Here is a 20,341-nt window from a genome sequence, read left to right as displayed (position 1 = left end):
CATACCTAACTCGCAATTCAACGTGCCGAAACGGTTTCAAAAGAGTAAATTGCGCAATGTTTAGCGTTGTTTATGTTGTATGCGAAATGAGTGAAATTCAATCCAAAGCGGAATGGATAGAATGAGTAAATGCAGAGTAAATGTTTAGAGAACTCGGATAAAATTTTGGAAAATTAGTCGTTCATGGCTTGCATAGGCGATGATGAGAATACAGAGCTCGAACGAAAGCGCAAGCTCTTAGTAAATTGCGTACATATGTACAACATAATATATGTAAATACATAATATATCTGTAAATAGAATAACTCATTAATAATATAGCATTTTCAGATGCTAGAAATTTATTTAATTTAACAATCTAAACTATAAATAAATTATGTTTCTGCATTCAGTAATTTATTAATCCATGCCTTTTATTTTTCTATGTCTTGTATTAAAAAGCAAGACAAAAAAGAAAAAACAAATACGCAATAAATTTGACGTAGCCAATGCGGTGCACAGTTAACCGTCTCGGTTATTCTGTTATTATTTGTGCATTGCTTCGCCGTTCGAATATAGTAAATTTTTTACTCATGCCTTTACCACATTTGTCAAATTCGTTTTACTCTATGTCTCACTCAGTCAGTCAGAACTTTGAGTACGAGTACCAAATGTTGCTTTGACTGTATTTATGCAGACCTCTGATGGCCATATCGACTCGGCTATTGATCCTGATCAAGAATATATATACTTTATATGGTCGGAAACGCTTCCTTCTGCCTGTTACATACTTTTCAACGAAACTAGTATATCCTTTTCTATCCATCCACACTCTTGAAAAATGTTTTGATATTTTTTCATTGATATATTTGCCAAAAAACTTTTTGCCACGCCCACTCTAACGCCCACAACCCGCCAAAAACTGTCAGTGTTGACGACTCTCCTTCGCACTTCCACTAGCTGAGTAACGGATATCAGATAGTCGGGGTACTCGACTATAGCGTTCTCTCTTGTTTTAGTCATTAAATCAGAGGTGGCCAAATAAGTGATATCCATAAGGTGACGGAATCTTTTTATTTAATTGAATCTAGTGCGCGTCATATTTTTGACGATGCCAAAGAGGAAAGTTTGCCCAACAATTAAATTTACCACTGATTGTAGGGGGCGTCGTCCTCCAAGATATGTTAAGCTGATTGTCGAAGTTGGGACAAATTCCCAGTCGAAAAGGGGCCACCGAAGAAGAACAGCAAGCGGGGGTGACGTGGGCATATGTGCGTTTTATTTAAGTGCATACATGAGACTAATTATAGCTTAAAATTAGAGCGGCGCTCTTACCCGCTTTACATCGCTGAAGCGGGATGGTGCGAGCGCGAGCTCGGATGAGAGCGAGAGCGTAAGTGCGTAAGAGGGGCGAGCGCGGACGAGAGCGCCCCTCCTTGCAATAACCTGGGTTGCAACATGGTCCATGCTATGGCTGGTGGCAGGCTCCGGACACGACCCATCCGATAACGGTGCTCTGGGCCACCGGCAGTCCATCCTAGATCTTCAGGAAGCATTGATTCATCACTCGCGGATACAGGTGTGCTCCCAGGACCACGGAGATCGTAGCGGGTAGGTAAAAACGCTCATCGACCAAGGAAATGTCCCGGGAGTGGGCCCGCACTGTCTCCCTCAGCTCCCGGATTGGAGTGGGAATGCGCACGTGTGGCTCGACCTTCAAAACCAGTTCGAACCGGACGCTGTTGTCCCATTTGGAGCTCACGGTGGCCGGTGCTCATTCCCAACTCTGGTCGTTAGCAGCCTTAACGCTGTCGCCAGCGACGCGTCGATGCAGCTCGTAGGCGTGCACGGGTCGATAAGCGCCGCCGTGTCGAAGACCTGAGTCCCGGTACTTATTCCCCACCGTAGCATTCGGTAACAGGTTGACGCTGTGTCGCTGTAACAGGGACGACAGCGATGGAGCGGAGGATGCGCTCGGCGGGCTACTCGGACGGGCGGCGGCAAACTGCCTAGGCGCAACGGACGCACCCTCTTGAGAGGACGAGGAACGCCTTGGTGAGGCAGACGAGGGCCGCGGATTGCCGACGTGCGGCTGAAGAACGCTGTGGAGCGGCGGACGGGAGCCGAGGAGCGGCTGGAGAACGCCATGAAGCGGCGGACGGGAGCCGAGGAGCGGCTGGAGGCCGTGGAGCGGCTAACGAGTTCCGCGGGCTGTGGCTTTGTGGCCTGCGCGCCTCCTGGCGCGACTGGCGCTCGAAGAGGTGCAGCAGCGTGTGATGATCCCGCCCGCACGTTTTGCAGCAGTCCCCTCGCCGACACGTGCTTCCATCGGAAAAAGGACGACCTTTGCTACGGGACGTTTGATGATCCCCCGCGATGTGCTGTTGTCGACCACACGGACATGGTCGTCAAATCCTGGAAACACAGCGTCAATTCGGCCTAATCGCCATCCATTGGACGGAAGGTTGTCCTCCTTGACAACCACCATATCCCCGACACAGAGGTTTCTGGGGACTCACCACTGGTTTCGCTTATGGAGCTATTTAAGGTACTCTTCCTTCCATCGCAAACAAAATTGCTGAAGGAGAGCCTTCAGGTTTACGTTGTATCCCCCTTTATTTCGGGTTCAACCGGAGCCCTCCAACAAGAAAGTGCCCAGGCGTAAGTGCCAATAGGTCCGCAGGGTCTGCGGGAGAGTTGGGCCGCCGCTCCCACAAATGTCTTTCAATTATCCGACTGAACTTGACGGGGACATCCTCTTCGGGATACAAAACGGGCGAGAGCAGCAAGAACTTTTTCAGTCTTGAGGTCGGACGTCGGCTCTAAATGGATGGGCTTGGTGGAGAAGCATACAAATACCAACACATACCCTCTTGTAATGAGGCAGGCTCGTCCGGTATAGTTTTTGACGTCGAAGGGTCCGACAGAGTCCATACCGGTATGGGTGAAGGGCCGCGAGAAGGACGCCCGTTCCTTGGGTAACCTTCCCATGAGTTGAGTTTGCAACATCTTTTTGTGAATGACGCATACCTTGCAGGCATAGATAACAAACTTGACCAAATTCCTCACCTTCGGAATCCAAAATTTGGAACGGAGCAGACGGATCATCAATTGATTACCGCCGTGCAGCGATGAGTAAAAAGGACGAGGAGTCGAGACAGATGGCAGCTGTACGGAAGGATTACCGGATGCCGTTCGTCATATTGGAGAAGTTCGGAGGCTGTAACCCGGCCGCAAGCTCTCATGAGCCCTTGAAAATCGAGAAACGGGTTCAAGTTTTGAACAGGACTGGATGCAGGCACCGGCCGCTTTTGGCTTAAACAGCCAATCTCAAGGGTAAAATGCCTGCGTTGCGTGACGGAAATTAGGAGACGCTCGGCCGACGAAATCTCAGTAGAGTGGTTCTCTAACGAAGCCTTGACCTTCGCGCGCGCTGGATAAAGCGACTAACGTAAGCGAGGACTCGCAACGCCTTGTTGGAAAAACGCTCAAGAATATCTTCCGGGGGGCCTTCGCAACATGGACCTTGACTTCGAGTTCCATCTCGGGGGGTCATTGCCTTGAGTGGGCTACTTGCAACGCGTCCCTTACAACCAGGCCGGATCATGCCACCACAGCCGACTGTCCGCGAGGTCTTGAAGCCCTACACCCCGGCTAGCGAGATCAGCCGGATTATGCTCGGAACGGACATGTGCCCATTTCTCGACCCACGTGAACTGCGTGATCCTTGAGACCCGATTAGCCACGAATGTTGTCCAGTGACATGCCATCCTGTGCAACCAGGCGAGAACAATAGTTAAATAATAGAGGGCGGACGCAGGCCCGGACATCTTTGGAGAATGGCGTTGGTCATCTCGGACAATAGATCGTCTCCGCACAACTCCAGCCGCGGGAGCGACACCGTCTTTACTGGGGCCACCCGTGTCTTTGCCGGGAAAGTGGATCTGATCGAGCGCCGAGTAATTTTCCCGGAAGTCAATTCATCTCTTGCAGAATTCTTGAGGGAGGACATCGCCCAGCCTAGATCCTTAAGCCAAATGTCCTGCATAAACATCTTTGTCCGGACAATGAAGGGGGCTAGACAGCCGGCTGGATCGAATAGCTTGGCAATTTGGGAAAGGACTTGACGCTTTGAGAACGACGACCCCGAGGTCAATTCTGCAGGAGTGAAGAAAAACTCATCAGACGTCGCCTTCCACCCCACGCCGAGAGTCTTGGCCGTGCTCTCTGCGTCGATTTCGAGAAAATCAGCCCGAAGGAGATGGTCAGTCTGGATGTCTGCCAAAATCGCCTTGCTGTTGGACGTCCACAACCCAGGGCCCCCTGGAGCTCACGGAAGGCTGCTTGGGCCTCCGTTTTTGAGTCTGCCCCAGCGAGCACGTCGTCGACATACATGAAATGTCGGATAATCTGAGTCGCCTGCGGATACCTCGACTCTTCGTCGGTTTGTGTTAAGATGAACAAGAGTGTCTCAGCTACAATACTGTAGACAGAGATACGATAGATACAAAACGATAAACAAACGGTTAAGAACCAGACAAGAACGTGTACCTATTGAAGATGAGGCCCAGATGTTATTGGCCTCATTCTATACCCACCCTACCTGTGAAATCCATTCGGACTCCACCCTTTTACAACCGCTGCTTTACATACCCTTTGGTGCCCAACAAGACATCAGATTAGTTCATTTTCGACCCCATATAATTGAAGATAAAGATAATATTTCGATACATTCTCCTAAACCTAATCCTTAAACTAAAAATTACGTTAAGGAAATCTCTTATTGAGTAATTTTGCTTATTCAGGACAAAAGAAAGGAAAAATAATTAAGATAGGAATGCAAATATTGGTATTTAAGTTTACATTACTACTTTTGTTTGTTTGGCTTACTTTACATTAGAATTATGTATGATTAATTGATATTTAAACTTTAAACTTCTTTAAATTAAGAGATCTAGATATACGATTAATTAAGGCAAGGTATTTTTAGCACTCTATTTAGGAATATCTGGCTTTATATATGCATGTGTGTTTTTATTATTTTTGTTTGTTCACGGCTATGCCGTACTTACGCACTTTCCATCGATGTCAGCAGGCCTGATGACTGTTGATGATTTGCTGTATGTATTAATATAAGTTGGAAAAATCACATATATATATTTGTCAGATCTCCCACAAGTTGAGCTAAATTAGAATCGTAGAGGTTTATAAGTAAATATTTTTAGGCAAAATTAACACATATATGAAAAACAATTCTAAAGATACTCAAGAATGGACACGATCATTCGTGTTGTGGCTGCTTCAGGTTCGCAAAACCAGCAGCCTGGGCCTCGTGTTGTGCACAAATATTCTTGAAATGCGCACGGATGAAGAAGAAGTGACGCTGATCCGATGTGTGCGACATCAATCTGGGAGCTCTCAAAGAACTTGGGGTCCGCTAGGCGGATGTCCTTAAGAAGATCTTGTGGAATCGGATACGAGGGCAGATTTCCGGCCAGGTGCGGAAAACCAGAGGCTGTGGTCCCAGGCTTGGAAGGCGATCGAATTAAAAAATTACACACCTTAGTGAGTTGACCGATCACGGTTTGGTTTAGGCCAGATACTTGTGCCTGGATAGCCTTAAAGGGAAGTCTGATTAAATTAAACAGCCGTTCCGTGATGAAGGTTGTGTGGAAGCCAGGGTTAATCAAGGCTCGCGCCTGAAAGTTGCACCCCAGATGGGTCTCGTATGAGTTGAGCCTGCGCTGTGGGGCGCTTGCAATTTTCGATCTCGGTGGAAATTGCCCCGAAACGATAAGCCGGACGTCGTCGACAGCCTCCAAAGTACGGTGGCGCTCAGTCAGGAATTATATTTATATTATTATATTTCTTTTGTAATTTATTAAATATATTAATTCGTAGATTAATAATTATTGGAGGTTAGTTCCTGGAAAATAGGCAGATAATATACGTATACGGAATATGGGCATGCATGGAAATGTATGGGCACAGTAAAGCATCGAGAAGTGGACTGTATTTAATGTACGTAAAAGGACAGAATAATTATGAGGCAAAAAAATGGCACACACCAAGATGAGAAAAAAACAAGAGAGAACGCTATAGTCGAGTTCCCCAACTATCTAATACCCGTTACTCAGCTAGGGGAAGTGCGAAGGGGAGTCTTCAACACTGAAAGTTTTTGGCGGTTTGTCGCCGTGGTAAAAAATTTTTTTTGCAAATCGATAGAAATTTACAAGACCAATACAAAACTGAAAAAAAAACAAATTTTTTTTCAAAAGTGTGGGCGTGGCAGCTTTGGGCAGTTTGTGGACGTTAGAGTGGGCGTGCCAAAAACTTTTTTGGCAAATCGATAGAAATTAACAAGACCAATAATGAAAAAATATAAAATTATTTTTCAAAAGTGTGGGCGTGGCAGTTTTGGGCGGATAGTAGGCGTTAGAGTGAGCGTGGCAAAAACTTTTTTGGCAAATTGATAGAAATTTACAAGACCAATACAAAAATGAAAAAATATTAGAACATTTTTATAAAGTGTGGGCGTGGCAGATTTGGGAGGTTTGTGGGCGTTAGAGTGGGCGTGGCAACATGAATCGACAAGCTTGCGCTGCTTCTATGTCTCTGGAGTCTGGAGACGGACAGGCGGACGGACGGACGGACATGGCCTGATCGACTCGACTATTGATCCTGATCAAGAAGTCTGTCTGTTACATAATTTTCAACGAATCTAGTATACTCTTTTACGCTACGAGTAACGGGTATAAATATCGCAAACGCGGCGGACTGTCCGGCGAACAAGGAAATTCCTGAAGACAGTCCACACAAGTTGGCCGATATTAATTATGCCTTTTTGTTCTCACCACACCATTTCACTTTTTACTTTGACATATAATTGTGTACATATGTATGTACATACGGATTGTATGGGATGACTATGTATGTAACTATGTATAATGTATGATCATATGAACATATGTGGATATGAAAACTGAGTTTCTCACCTGCCGTTGTGTCGGAAAATTCACGGATGTGGAATTGACACGAAAAGTAGTCTTACAGCAGTGCGACCGAAGTTGAATGTTCGTAGCTCTGCTGAAAACCGGCAGTGAAAAAATTTAAGAAATCTTGTACCTATCTTGGCGGAACAAATAGCCGGAAACTGCTGGCAGAAGAATATCCTGGTTTGAAGGACCATTGATTCTAGGGGGGCGTCGTCCTCCAAGATATGTTGAGGTGATTGTCGAAGTTGGGACAAATTCCCACGGCGCAAACTAATAAGTCGAAAAGGGACCACTGAAGAAGGAGAACAGCAAGCGGGGGCGTCGTGGGCATATGTAGCTTAAAACTAGAGCGGAGCTCTTACCCGCATTACATTGCTAAAGCAGGCTCGGGTGATCGGGTGCGCTTGGAGAGCGCGAGCTCGGATAAGAGCGAGCGCGTAAGAGGAACGAGCGCGGACGAGAGCGAAAGCTCTGTGCGCAAGGCCATACAGTGGCCCCTCACATAAACAACCACATCTAAATCAAATAATGTTTCAAAGACTTCAATGGGTAATTCAGCATCTAAGTCTGTAATTATTTCCATTTACCAAATCAAAGCTAGTGTACAACATCTGAATATCGCATAAACTCTTTCTTCATTTTGGTGTATGGTTATACCCGTCTGTCCGTATGAACGTCGAGATCCCAGGAACTTCAAAAGCTAGAAAGTTGAGATTAAACATACAGCCTCCAGGGACATAGACGCAGTGCAAATTTGTCGAATCATGCTGCCACACCCTCTCTAACGCCCACAAACCGCCCAAAACTGCCACGCCCACACTTTTGAAAAATGTTTTAATATTTTTTCATTTTTGTATTGGTGTTGTAAATTTCTATCGATTTGCCAAAAAACTTTTTGCCACGCCCACTCTAACGCCCACAAACCGCCCAAAGCTGCCACGCCCACACTTTTGAAAAATGTTTTGATATTTTTTAATTTTTGTATTGGTGTTGTTAATTTCTATCGATTTGCCAAAAAACCTTTTGCCACGCCCACTCTAACGCCCACAAACCGCCCAAAGCTGCCACGCCCACACTTTTGAAAAATGTTTTGATAGTTTTTCAATTTTGTATTAGTCTTGTAAATTTCTATCGATTTGCCAAAAAACTTTTTGCCACGCCCACTCTAACGCCCACAAACCGCCAAAAACTGTCAGTGTAGAAGACCTCCATCGCACTATCACTAGCTGAGTAACGGGTATCAGATAGTCGGGGAACTCGACTACAGCGTTCTCTCTTTTTTTTTTGTTTTGTTTTTATAGTACAGATTCTTTATACCCGTTACTCGGAGAGTAAAAGGGTATACTAGATTCGTTGAAAAGTATGTAACAGGCAGAAGGAAGCGTTTCCGACCATATAAAGTATATATAGTGACATATTCATTTCTTCATACGACATATTCACTCTTCATATAAAAAAGCTAAAGCCGATCTTTTGGAAAGCTTCACTCTCCAAAAGCCTCATAAATAACATTCCCCCAAGATACGAACCGCTTAACGGTAACGAGCTTAATGATCTGTTAAGCTTGACATATAAAGCTAAGTAGAACTTAAAAGGCTTATATTAATCCTCTGTAAAAGGTTTGCTGGGCCGAAAGAATACCTTTGTAAATTAGTTCTTAACTGACCTCTGGTGAAACTTATTCAAATAAAGATCATAAAAAGGAAAATATATTTTTTTTCATTAAATCTATCACCAAAAAAGTTTATTGGCGCAGTCGGTAGGATACTGAAAAAAGTCCTAGTAAACTCGTTATCCTTTGACCATCTAGTGATAAGAGGAAACTTGTACGACCAAGTAACCTTTTCTGATTGTACCCGCGAATTGGCCGCAACAAAGTGATTTCGGTTCGTTTAAAGTGACTAAAATCGGTATCCGCACAAGAACCTGTGCGATCGGAGTTAATTTAAAGACCTAATTTTGTGGACCGCTTCGTGAAGTGAGACCTCCACTAAGGTGTAATACAATTAAAAGGCGCACAGTGCAGTTCACTAAGACATAAGTCTCGACATACTGTAGCAGTCAGTGGACAAAAACAGTAGCCCACTAAAATCAAAAGTGCGACCGCTACTATTGTATAAAACAATAAAAAGTTAAAACATTGGAGTTCACTTAAGGCATAAGTCTCGACATACTGCAGCAGTCTGTGAACAAGAACAGAAACTAACTCATAAATAAAACTAAAATGGAATTACCAGCGGAAAATATGATTCAATTACTTCGGCAAATACGCCAAGTACCGAAATTCTCTGGAGACCCATCGAATCTCAGCTCGTTCATCAGACGTATCGAATACCTGTTGAACTTATACCCTTCAAACGACGCTCGACAGAAGGCGGCTATATTTGGAGCCATCGAACTTCAAATTGTCGGAGATGCGGAAAAGGTTACCCAATTTGGAATGCACAACGAATGGACAACTTTAAGAGACGTCCTTATCACGGAATTCAAGACTCAGACGCCCCTGGAGGATCTACTAGGAAGACTGTATCGCACACCTGTTAAGGGTAACTTACGTCTATTCTGTGAACAATTAGTAGATAAGTCCAGTGTAATTATAAATAAGTTAGCATTAGAGAATGACCGAAATAATATGGTGGTTTATACACAAGCAATGGCAACCACAATAAAAAATACAATTCAACGCTCACTCCCTGATAGGTTGTTCATGACCTTAGCGAGGTATGACATTTCAACCGTTCAAAAACTAAAGCAAACCGCCCAACAAGAAGGTCTATACGAAGACCCAATTTCAAAAACATTCGATAGTCAGCCAAAACTTAACTCAAATCCACCTAACACCTATAAACATACAAACATTAACCAAATCAAAAACACTCACCCCAACCAACGATTCATTCGCCCCTTTATTCCATTAAATCCCACACAGACCCAAAACACTAACGTAAACAATCAAACCCCTTTTAGACAAATTCCTCCGACCAGACAACAGCAACTTAATCAGTACAGAAATTTATACAACGGATTCAGAACAGACTTACTTCAGGACCGTCAAAACGATACCCGAAACTATTATCAGCCCCCCCAACAACCAAGAGTGCCAAATAAGCGTTTTAGAGTAAGCAGCGAACAATCGTGTATGCAGACAAATGAAAATTTTCACCAGCACGAATTAGATTACGATAACGAAACTGAACACTACATTAATAACGACGAACAGTTCCACGAAGATCAATTACAGAATACTCAGACAGAATTGTTTACAAATCCGCAATATCAACAAGCTGAAAATTTTCCAATACCAGCCTGGGATCCCACCAATACATAGAGATCATGTTTAATAACCACAGATATAGATGCATAGTTGATACTGGCTCTTCGATAAACTTGATGAGCTCAAACTTTTTCAATCTTCAAGTTAAAGATAAGCAAATAACTGTCCGAAGTATGACAGGCTATTCTAAATTAAATAAATATGTAGACCTTCCAGCCAACGGTCTTTTTCAACAATCGCAAAAATTCTATATTCATTCATTTTCACCTTATTATGATATTCTGTTAGGAAGAAAAATACTAATGGAGAATAACGGTTTAATAGACTACTCTCGCAAAGAAACAATAATTAACGAAAGAACATTCATTCACAAAGAATTAGATCCATGTGATGAGAACTCTTCGGAAAACTTTAATGCACTCTTACAAGAAAACAACTTTACATCAGAAACAAACTATGCCATGGACAACAACATAGACTCAGAACACACATACAGACTAAAACATTTAAATAGTGAGGAAAAATACAGACTTACAAATTTATTAAAAGAGTTCAATGACATTCAATTATCCAAAAATGAAAACCTTACATTCACAAGTATAATACGTCACGAAAAACCACTCATGAAAACCCAGTTTACAAAAGACCGTACTCGTACCCGTTTTCCTACGAAGCAGAAGTAAATAAGCAAATTGAGGAAATGTTAAAACAAGGCATTATACGCGAAAGCGACTCCCCTTATTGCAGTCCATTATGGATTGTCCCCAAAAAGATGGATGCCTCTGGCAAACCGAAATTCAGGTTGGTCGTGGACTATCGAAATCTAAATGAAATAACAATAAATGATAAATTTCCGATTCCTAACATGGACGAAATACTAGGGAAATTAGGAAAATGCCAGTATTTTACTACAATTGACTTAGCAAAAGGCTTCCATCAAGTCGAAATGGACCCTAAGTCTATACCAAAAACGGCGTTTTCGACCAAACACGGTCACTATGAGTACACTCGCATGCCATTTGGCTTAAAAAATGCTCCTGCAACCTTCCAACGGTGCATGAATTACGTCCTAAAAGACCTCATAAATAAGCATTGCCTTGTTTATTTAGATGATGTGATCATCTATTCAACATCTCTGAACGAACACCTAGACTCACTGAGGAAGGTTTTTGAAAAACTTAAAGAAGCCAATCTTAAACTCCAATTGGACAAATGCGAATTTTTAAAAAAGCAAACAAATTTCTTAGGTCATATTATAAGTCCAGAAGGCATACGACCTAATAAAGAGAAAGTTAAGGTAATCGAAAAATTTCCTCTCCCAAAGACACCAAAAGAAATCAAATCTTTCTTAGGCTTATGCGGATACTATCGTAAGTTCATTCCAGACTTTGCAAAGATTGCAAAACCTCTGACAATATTTCTAAAAAAAGGAGCTAAAATAGACACAAGAAACGAAGAATACAATAAATCATTTGAAAAATTTAAAACACTCATAATGAACGACCCAATTTTGATTTGCCCTGATTTCACAAAAACATTTCAAGTCACTACTGACGCTAGCAATTTCGCCATAGGAGCCGTGTTATCACAAGACAATAAGCCAGTAAGCTTTGCAAGTAGAACATTAAATGATCATGAACAAAATTATAGCACTATTGAAAAAGAACTACTAGCAATCGTTTGGGCAACCAAATATTTCCGCCCATATTTATATGGAGTCCCCTTTGAGATTTTGAGCGATCACAAACCCCTTGTTTGGCTAAATAATATTAAAGAGCCTAACATAAAACTACAACGTTGGCGAATTAGACTTAGCAAATATAATTTCAAAATCAAATATTTAGAAGGTAAACTTAATCATGTAGCAGACGCTTTATCTCGCGTCAAAATTGAAGAAAACATGGTAGGCGAAGAAGAAAATATTTCAACAGCAGCAACAATACACAGTTCATCAGAAAGCAACGAAACCTACATTGAAATTACAGAAAAACCCATAAACTATTTTGCAAGACAAATTGAATTTATAAAAGATAGCGTAGACCAAGTAGAGACAACGAATTACTTTTCCAAAACAAAACTGACCATTAAATACACTGACATGACCCTGACAAAGGCAAAAGATATCCTTATTAAATACTTCTTAAATAATAGCAGTGTTATTTACCTGGAAAACGATAAAGACTTTTTAGTTTTTCAAAAAGCATATCGAGAAACCATTAACCCACATAGTAACGTGAAAATTCTGAAAAGTATCATAATGTTAAAAGACATAAAATCTTATCCTGAATTTAAAGAATTCATTATTACTCAACATTCTAAATTGTTACACCCTGGTATTGAAAAAATGATACGATTATTTAAAGAAACTCACTATTTTTCCAATTATAATAAACTAATTCAAAACATTATCAATGATTGTGAAGTCTGTAACCTTGCAAAGACAGAACATAGACCAACAAAACTAGTTTTCGAAATAACTCCAGAGACAAATAACCCACGCGAAATTTATGTTATTGACTTTTATGCTATTGACAACGAACAGTATTTATCTTGTATAGACGTTTATTGAAAATTTGCGTCACTTATTAAAACAAACAGTAGAGATTGGTTAGAGGCAAAAGGAGCCCTTACTAGAATTTTTAGCGACATGGGAAAAACACAGAAAATTAAAGCAGACAAGGACTCCGCGTTTATAAGCACTTCTTTAAAAACTTGGCTAAACAACGAAGACATACAAATAGATATTACCACAAGTAAAACAGGAATAGCAGACATAGAACGCCTTCATAAAACCATAAATGAAAAAATCAAAATTATCAATACTGAAAACAATAGAGAAAATAAAGAAACACGAATGGAAACAATTTTATACATATACAACCACAAGACTAAACATAACACAACCGGACAGATACCGGCTAACATCCTTCTTTACGCAGACACACCTACTTATGATACCCAGATGATTAAAGAAATGAAAATCAAAAATCTTAACAAAAAACGACAGGATTTCGAAATCGACACAAAATTTAGACAAGCACCCTTAACACGCGCAAAATCAAAGAATCCCTTTAGAAAAACAGGCAGAATAGAACAATTAGACGAAAAACATTATAACGAAAATAATAGAGGTCAAAACGTTATTCATTATAAAAGCAAATTTAAAAAGAAAAAGAAAGTTAATGACAGCAAATACTTGCAGCAAACCGACACCTCCCAATCATCGGACTCATAATCACCATAATAACTTGTATTGCGACACAAACTACAGCAGGAACAATCGAAATCAACCCAATAGAAAACAATCAAGGATTTATCTTGTTTGAATCTGGAACAATACAAATCCCCATCACCTTTATGCATCACTGTCTCACCATAAATATTACAGAAGTTGAAGAAACATTTAATAGTATAATTAAACAATGTCAAGAATTTAAAAATGTCACACAAATTAAATATTTAACCGAGAAAATGGAAAGAGAAATAAATGGCATACGCATCTCAAAACGAAACAAACGAGGACTGGCTAACCTTGTAGGTTCCACATTAATATATCTTTTTGGCACACTAGACGAAGACGACAGACAACATATTGAACAACAAATTTCGACTCTATCACAAGACACAGTACAGTACTCTAAACCACGTTATTGACAGTCTCAATAATGGCATAGAAATAATTAATAACCAGTCCAATTCTTTGAAAAAGGAACAAAAATTGAATCTATTAATATTTAATATTGAACATTTTACCGATTGAAGACATTGAAATGGGTTCACAACTAACACGACTAGGAATATTTAATCCTAAACTACTAAAACATGAATATATTGGCAACATTAATTACAAAAATCTGATAAACATAAAAACTTCCGCTTGGTATAACGTACCTACCAATGAAATATTTCTAATGTCCCACATTCCTTTGAATTCAATTGAACGACCAACTTTCATCATTGCACCTTACCCCGACAATAATGGCCAAATTATTAAGGAAAATATTGAAGGCAAATTCTACTCACATAACAACTATGTTCTAAATACACTTACAAAGAATATTGTCAAAGACCATTGCATAGCTAACATAATGACCACGGTTACACATAATGTAACGGTCAAGAGATTTATATTGAAAATAATAAAATTATAAAAATATCCAACTGCACAGCAGAATTAAAACAACTTACAATATCTAATAGTATTCAACAATACACAAATATAATATTTACTGAACACAATGTAACAAAGATCGAACCAATGTCACACATAGAAATTAAAGAAATGATTTTGTTAAACAATAAGAGTAACACAATTTACAGAAACATACTAATAATCTTCATATCTGTTTTAGTTTTAATTTACATATTTTACTTTTATATGAAATGTAAAACAGCGCCACATTATTATCTCTTACCTAAAACCAAGTAAAACCACTAACAAAAATATCGAAACAGAAACAGAGACAAAAACAGAAATAGCTGAAATTGCAAATCCAGTACCACACTTATATCCAGAAATAATCGCTTGAGGACCAGCTAATATCTAAAAGGTGGGGGAGTGACATATTCATTTCTTCATACGACATATTCACTCTTCATATAAAAAAGCTAAAGCCGATCTTTTGGAAAGCTTCACTCTCCAAAAGCCTCATCAATAACATTCCCCCAAGATACGAACCGCTTAACGGTAACGAGCTTAATGATCTGTTAAGCTTGACATATAAAAGTTTGCTGGGCCGAAAGAATACCTTTGTAAATTAGTTCTTAACTGACCTCTGGTGAAACTTATTCAAATAAAGATCATAAAAAGGAAAATATATTTTTTTTTATTAAATCTATCACCAAAAAAGTTTATTATATATTCTTGATCAGGGTCAATAGCCGAGTCGATTTGGCCATGTGCGTCTGTCCGTTCATATGAACGTCAAGATCTCAGGAACTACAAAAGCCAAAAAAGTTCAGATTAAGCATACGACTCCAGAGACAAAGAAGCAGCGCAAATTTGTCGATTTATGTTGCCACGCCCACTCTAACGCCCACAAACCGCCCAAAGCTGCCACGCCAACACTATTGAAAAATGTTTTGATATTTTTTCAATTTTGTATAAGTTTTGTAAATTTCTATCGATTTGCAAAAAAACTTTCTGCCACGCCCACAAACCCCCAAAAACTGTGTGTTGAAGACTCTTCTTCGCACTTCCACTAGCTGAGTAACGGGTATCAGATAGTCGGTGAACTCGACTATAGCGTTACCTCTTGTTTTTTATAGTATTCGTTTTCTGCCGAGTCCATTACATCAGGAGTAATACGTCTTATTGACGAACTCTGGTTTTAATTCGATCTCACCAGGAACATATCCATGAGATATGATCGGCAGGGCTTTCTGGAAATGATACTAAAGATCGAGAATTAGCTACTGCATATATGTGGAAAAGAAGGGTTCTCAGCTCTTCAAAAGTCAGAGGGAGAGCCTGGAGCACGGGAAAAGTGATGCTTTGCCGTCTTTACTGCAGCCTCCCAAAGGCCACTAAAGTGAGGGGATGATGAGGGATGAAATGACACTTGATTTCTCTGCTGGGCAGAAATCCAACACTGCATTAGTAATAGAGGGCTGCATAACACCATTCTCTTTGATTGCATTTAGAGTACTCATTCGTTTTAGTATGTATTCAGAATACATACCATTCAGTTGTCGCGATCTCTTTGCGTTCACTTCGTATGCGTTCGGAGTTTTGGGTACCCGAGCGAAATGAACTCAAAGAATGCGCGCGAAACCTAAATGAAGCCAATGAATTTTCAATAGAAATTCAGAGTACTCTGAATACTTTATGTTGTCATTGTGTAAAATGAGTTCGGACAGCGCGAAAGTAAGTCTAAGTTTTCTGTGTTTGTGTATTATTATGTGCGTGTGCGTCTTATTTAATAATATTGTAGCATTTGTCTAATACGAATATATAAATTGTGTTGTCAAATATAAATATTTAAAAAAGAATAGTAAAAAAAAATAATAAAATCGTTTATATAGCTAACGTCAGGCGACGCATCGTTTATCGAGGAGTCGGCGACTGAAATAAAACAGAAATTGGAGAACGGTGTATATTCGTTAAAGGGGAAAAGAGGTCGTAGCAAAGTCTGGGAATATTTTTTTCAAGTAAATGATGAAGATGGAAATCAGATAAAAGATTTTGTGGCCTCCAAGATCTGTAAAAGTGTTTATAAATTTTCCGGCAACACCTCGAATTTAGTTAAACATAAGTGCTTTATTATAAGCTGTCGAAATAACCATGTCCTAACCAATTTCAATTCTGAAACAAAAAAGGAATCCACCGCAATTGCTACGAAGTGGATAGTAAGGAATTGTCGGCCATTTAAAATGATTGGCGATACTGGCCTCAAAGAATTTGCCACGTTCTTGATCGGCGTGGGAGCAACGTACGGTGCTAACGTAGATGTCGACAATCTTTTGCCCCATTAGACAACAATTTCAAGGAACGTGGCATCTTTATATGAAGAGCGCTTTGGTCCAGTTAAAGCTGAAATTGGAAAGTTCAAGCGGTTTGGCTATGCAGTCACCAGTCACGTATGGACAGACAATCATTTAAGATTGTCGTATCTGTCCTGTACCATTCATTATATAAAAGAGGGCGTTTTGGTAAACCGACTTTTATCAGTAAAGTGTATGAAAGGAGAATCCTGCACAGGTAATTGAATTTAACTATAAATTGAATGACAAAATGATTAATGCTAGTTATTTAATTATTTTTTATGTGTAAATATTCGTACCAAACTCATGGATATATTACAAAATTTTGGGTGCAACCTTGATGAGGACCAGCCTGTGATTGTTACGCATAGAGGTTCTAACATGATTGCGGCTTTCCAAAATTACGATCATATTCACTGCGTCAATCATTTATTGCACAACATTGTAGAGGCAACGGTTAAACATAAAAACATGTTCCCAAACTTGTATAAAGCCAGCTGCAAAATTTTTTGTATACCAGCAACTAGCGCTGCCTCTGAAAGAGCATTCTCAGATGCTCGCAATTTAATAACAGATAAACGTTCTGCCATTTCGCTTAACTCAAAAAATATTAATAAAATTATGTTTTTACACAATAACATTGAAAATTAAAGAAAAAATATATATATATTTATAAGATAAGAATATAATGTATTATCAGTTAAGTAATAATAAACAATAATATTAAAACACGAATTTAGAATCTTTTATTGAAACACACACACACACCACACATACGCAGACGAGACATTCGAATCACCCATTCACTTTACTCGGTCTTCACTTCATTCGTTTCAGAATGTGCCGTTTGAATTGAATGAATTGAAGTCAGCGCGCGTTGCCGACTTTACTTCGTTCAACGCGCCGAATTCACTTCGTTCGTTTCAACACGAATGTCTCATTTGCCGGTTTGAATGGTGTTATGCAGCCCTCTAATTTAGTAAATAGGTCTTCGCAGAGCAATAGGTGTATCAGTTCACGCAACTCGTTTTTGCGGCAACAAAGTTAGTTAGCTGCATTGTCGGTTTTGTGCATATTGACCGCTTTAGGGCCTGCAGAAAAGCAACAGTAGAGATATCTTTGATGAGCTTCAAATGTATCGCCTTGGTTGGATAAAAACACAGGAGCATAATTGCGCGCCTAAGGCTTAATTAAAAAAATAGTTCACAGCAACTTTAAAAGACTTTAATCAACCGGTTTTTTAATAGTGGGTGGTAAGAGCACCTTGTACTTTCTTCGCTAGGGATGCGCACTCTTGCTCGGGTCTAGCTCGCCGTAGGTAGAGGTTATTTGAGCTTAGGATAGTACGAAACGTTATTTATTAAATGCGACTTATTCAAAAACAATGTTCAAGTTTGGACTATTATTAATTAAAAAAATGGATTTATATTGAAACTACGGATGCACGCCGACACGTGTGGAGATAAGCTACAACTTAACACTTCTCTAAGTCTTTACCCTCCCTATCATGACAATGCTACTTAAAATATCTACATTGTCCCTTGAATAAACTCTACCGCATATTTAAGAAAGTGGTCGACAAAGTACTCGACAAACCATTAACTACTAAAACTACGAGTATTTATTCAGAATTTATTTTGTTCCATTTATATTCAATCATAATTCCAAATATATAAATTTAGTTTCAGCAGCTCCGTTAAATTCTCATTTACAAACAAACAAATCTTAACCTTCTAGCCATTCTCTATCCCTTAATTTTCATGTATATTTAGTAAAAATCAAGTAAATATATGTATTTGAATATTAATTAGCAAATATAGAAGATCACATTCTAACAAATGCAGACCTTATTTTTAGACGATCGAGCGGCATCTTATAGACATTTAATATAGGTATCTTATCATAAGTATTTATTGTTGTGGGTTGTTGACCTCAAACGACCTCAAAATATCTACTCCATGACATGCGTAAAGTTGGGGCCAAGTTCACGTTGACATTGTCGAGCTGTAGGTAAAATTTTAAAAGATCCTAATTTAAACTTATATTGAAATGCCAAACTCCAGTCAATCTGCGAATATGTAACTCAATAATAATTACAGTACTAAAGAAAATCAATAGTCACAACAAATACCACAAACACCATTGCAGCACTACTGCGATAAAGCCTTTGGAGGCCGCTGGTAGCTACGCTTGCGCTGGGATAAGATGGAATCACTAAGTCAGGCCTCCGCTGGTCATATGAGGTGATCCTTACTGCTTAACGATGTTGATGTCCAATTATGATAAAGCCTGATCCGCCCGTTCGATACTCCCGCACAGCTGAAGAGTTAGGAATAACTCAAGCCTTTCACAGTAAGCTGTGATCTTTCGTGTGACGAAAACGAGGTTTCCCAGGTAACGCAGTGTGTGGGGCTTATGTGGGGTTTTAAGATTTGTGGCGAGAAAGGATTGCCTACGCATATTACGATTACGATTATTTCCAACCTGGTTGCCTAATATATAGCGTGCCAAGTCGAAATCCATAGCCTTCAGAGTCCAGAGTCTCCTGCATCCTGCATGGAATCCCACGTTGACTCTAAATTTCTAAAGACTTGGTCCTTCAAATGGTACTCCCATTTGGCCTGACTCGCCGGATCCAGCTTTTGGGCAACGATGATGCATCCAGCAATTTAATCTGTGGTACTCAATCCATTTGGAGCGAATATGAGCGTTCAATTTACCCGACAGTTTACGAAGCAATGCATTGGAACCACTCTGCACTGCCCTTAGCCCCAGAATCCCAGTAGCACGAGCCTAAAGAATCCATACGACGATTAGGAAATCTGTTTTGTAACAACTCCAAAACTAAACCATCTGGCTTATTTCAATAGATATACGAGAAAAAATTTTAAATGAAAAAAACCTAAAAATGTTTCAAAAGTGTAGGCGTGACATTTTTGGTGGGCGTGTGGGCGTTAGATTGGGCATGGCAAAAAAATGTTTGGCAAATTTATTGAAAGTTACAAGACTAATATTAAAAGGGAACAAGAGCTAACGCTATAGTCGAGTTCCCCGACTATCTGATACCCGTTACTAAGCTAGTGGAAGGGAGAAGGAGAGTCTTAAACACAGTTTTTGGTGGTTTGTAGGCGTTATAGTGGGCGTGGCAGAAAGTTTTTTGGCAAATCGATAGAAATTTACAAGACTAATACAAAAATGAAAAAGTATCAAATCATTTTTCAAAAGTGTGGGCGTGGCAGCTTTGGGCGGCTTGTGGGCGTTAGAGTGGGCGTGGCAAAAAGTTTTTGGCAAATCGATAGAAATTTACAACACCAATACAAAAATGAAAAAATATTAAAACATTGTTCAAAAGTGTGGGCGTGGCAGTTTTGGGCGGTTTGTGGGCGTTAGAGTGGGCTTGGCAAAAAGTTTTTTTGCAAATCGATAGAAATTTACAAGACCAATAGAAAAATGAAAAAATATTAAAATATTTTTCAAAGGTGTGGGCGTAGTAGTTTTGGGCTATTTGCGGGCGTTAGAGGTGGCGCGGCAAAAAGTTTTTTTGCAAATCGATAGAAATTTACAAGACCAATACAAAAATGAAAAAATATTAAAACATTTTTCAAAAGTG

General features: G+C 39.8%; 1 protein-coding gene and 1 long non-coding RNA gene across 9 annotated transcripts in view; one reads left to right on the top strand and one right to left on the bottom strand.

Annotated features, from left to right (window-relative positions):
• Positions 1–20,341, top strand: part of LOC26535787 (dnaJ homolog subfamily C member 16) — a 386,807-nt gene that overhangs the window by 281,063 nt on the left and 85,403 nt on the right. The window lies entirely within an intron of this gene.
• Positions 18,621–19,569, bottom strand: LOC120321872. Its single transcript, XR_005561599.2, has 2 exons — positions 18,863–19,569; positions 18,621–18,799 (listed from the first exon to the last, which is right to left on the bottom strand). It is a non-coding gene; the product is annotated as an uncharacterized LOC120321872 (long non-coding RNA).

This window comes from Drosophila yakuba, chromosome 3R (genome assembly GCF_016746365.2).
Source record: "Drosophila yakuba strain Tai18E2 chromosome 3R, Prin_Dyak_Tai18E2_2.1, whole genome shotgun sequence".
Classification (NCBI taxonomy): Eukaryota; Metazoa; Arthropoda; class Insecta; order Diptera; family Drosophilidae; genus Drosophila; species Drosophila yakuba.
The sequence above is the reverse complement of the archived record's forward strand: the minus strand, read 5'-3'. Positions and strand labels throughout refer to the sequence as shown.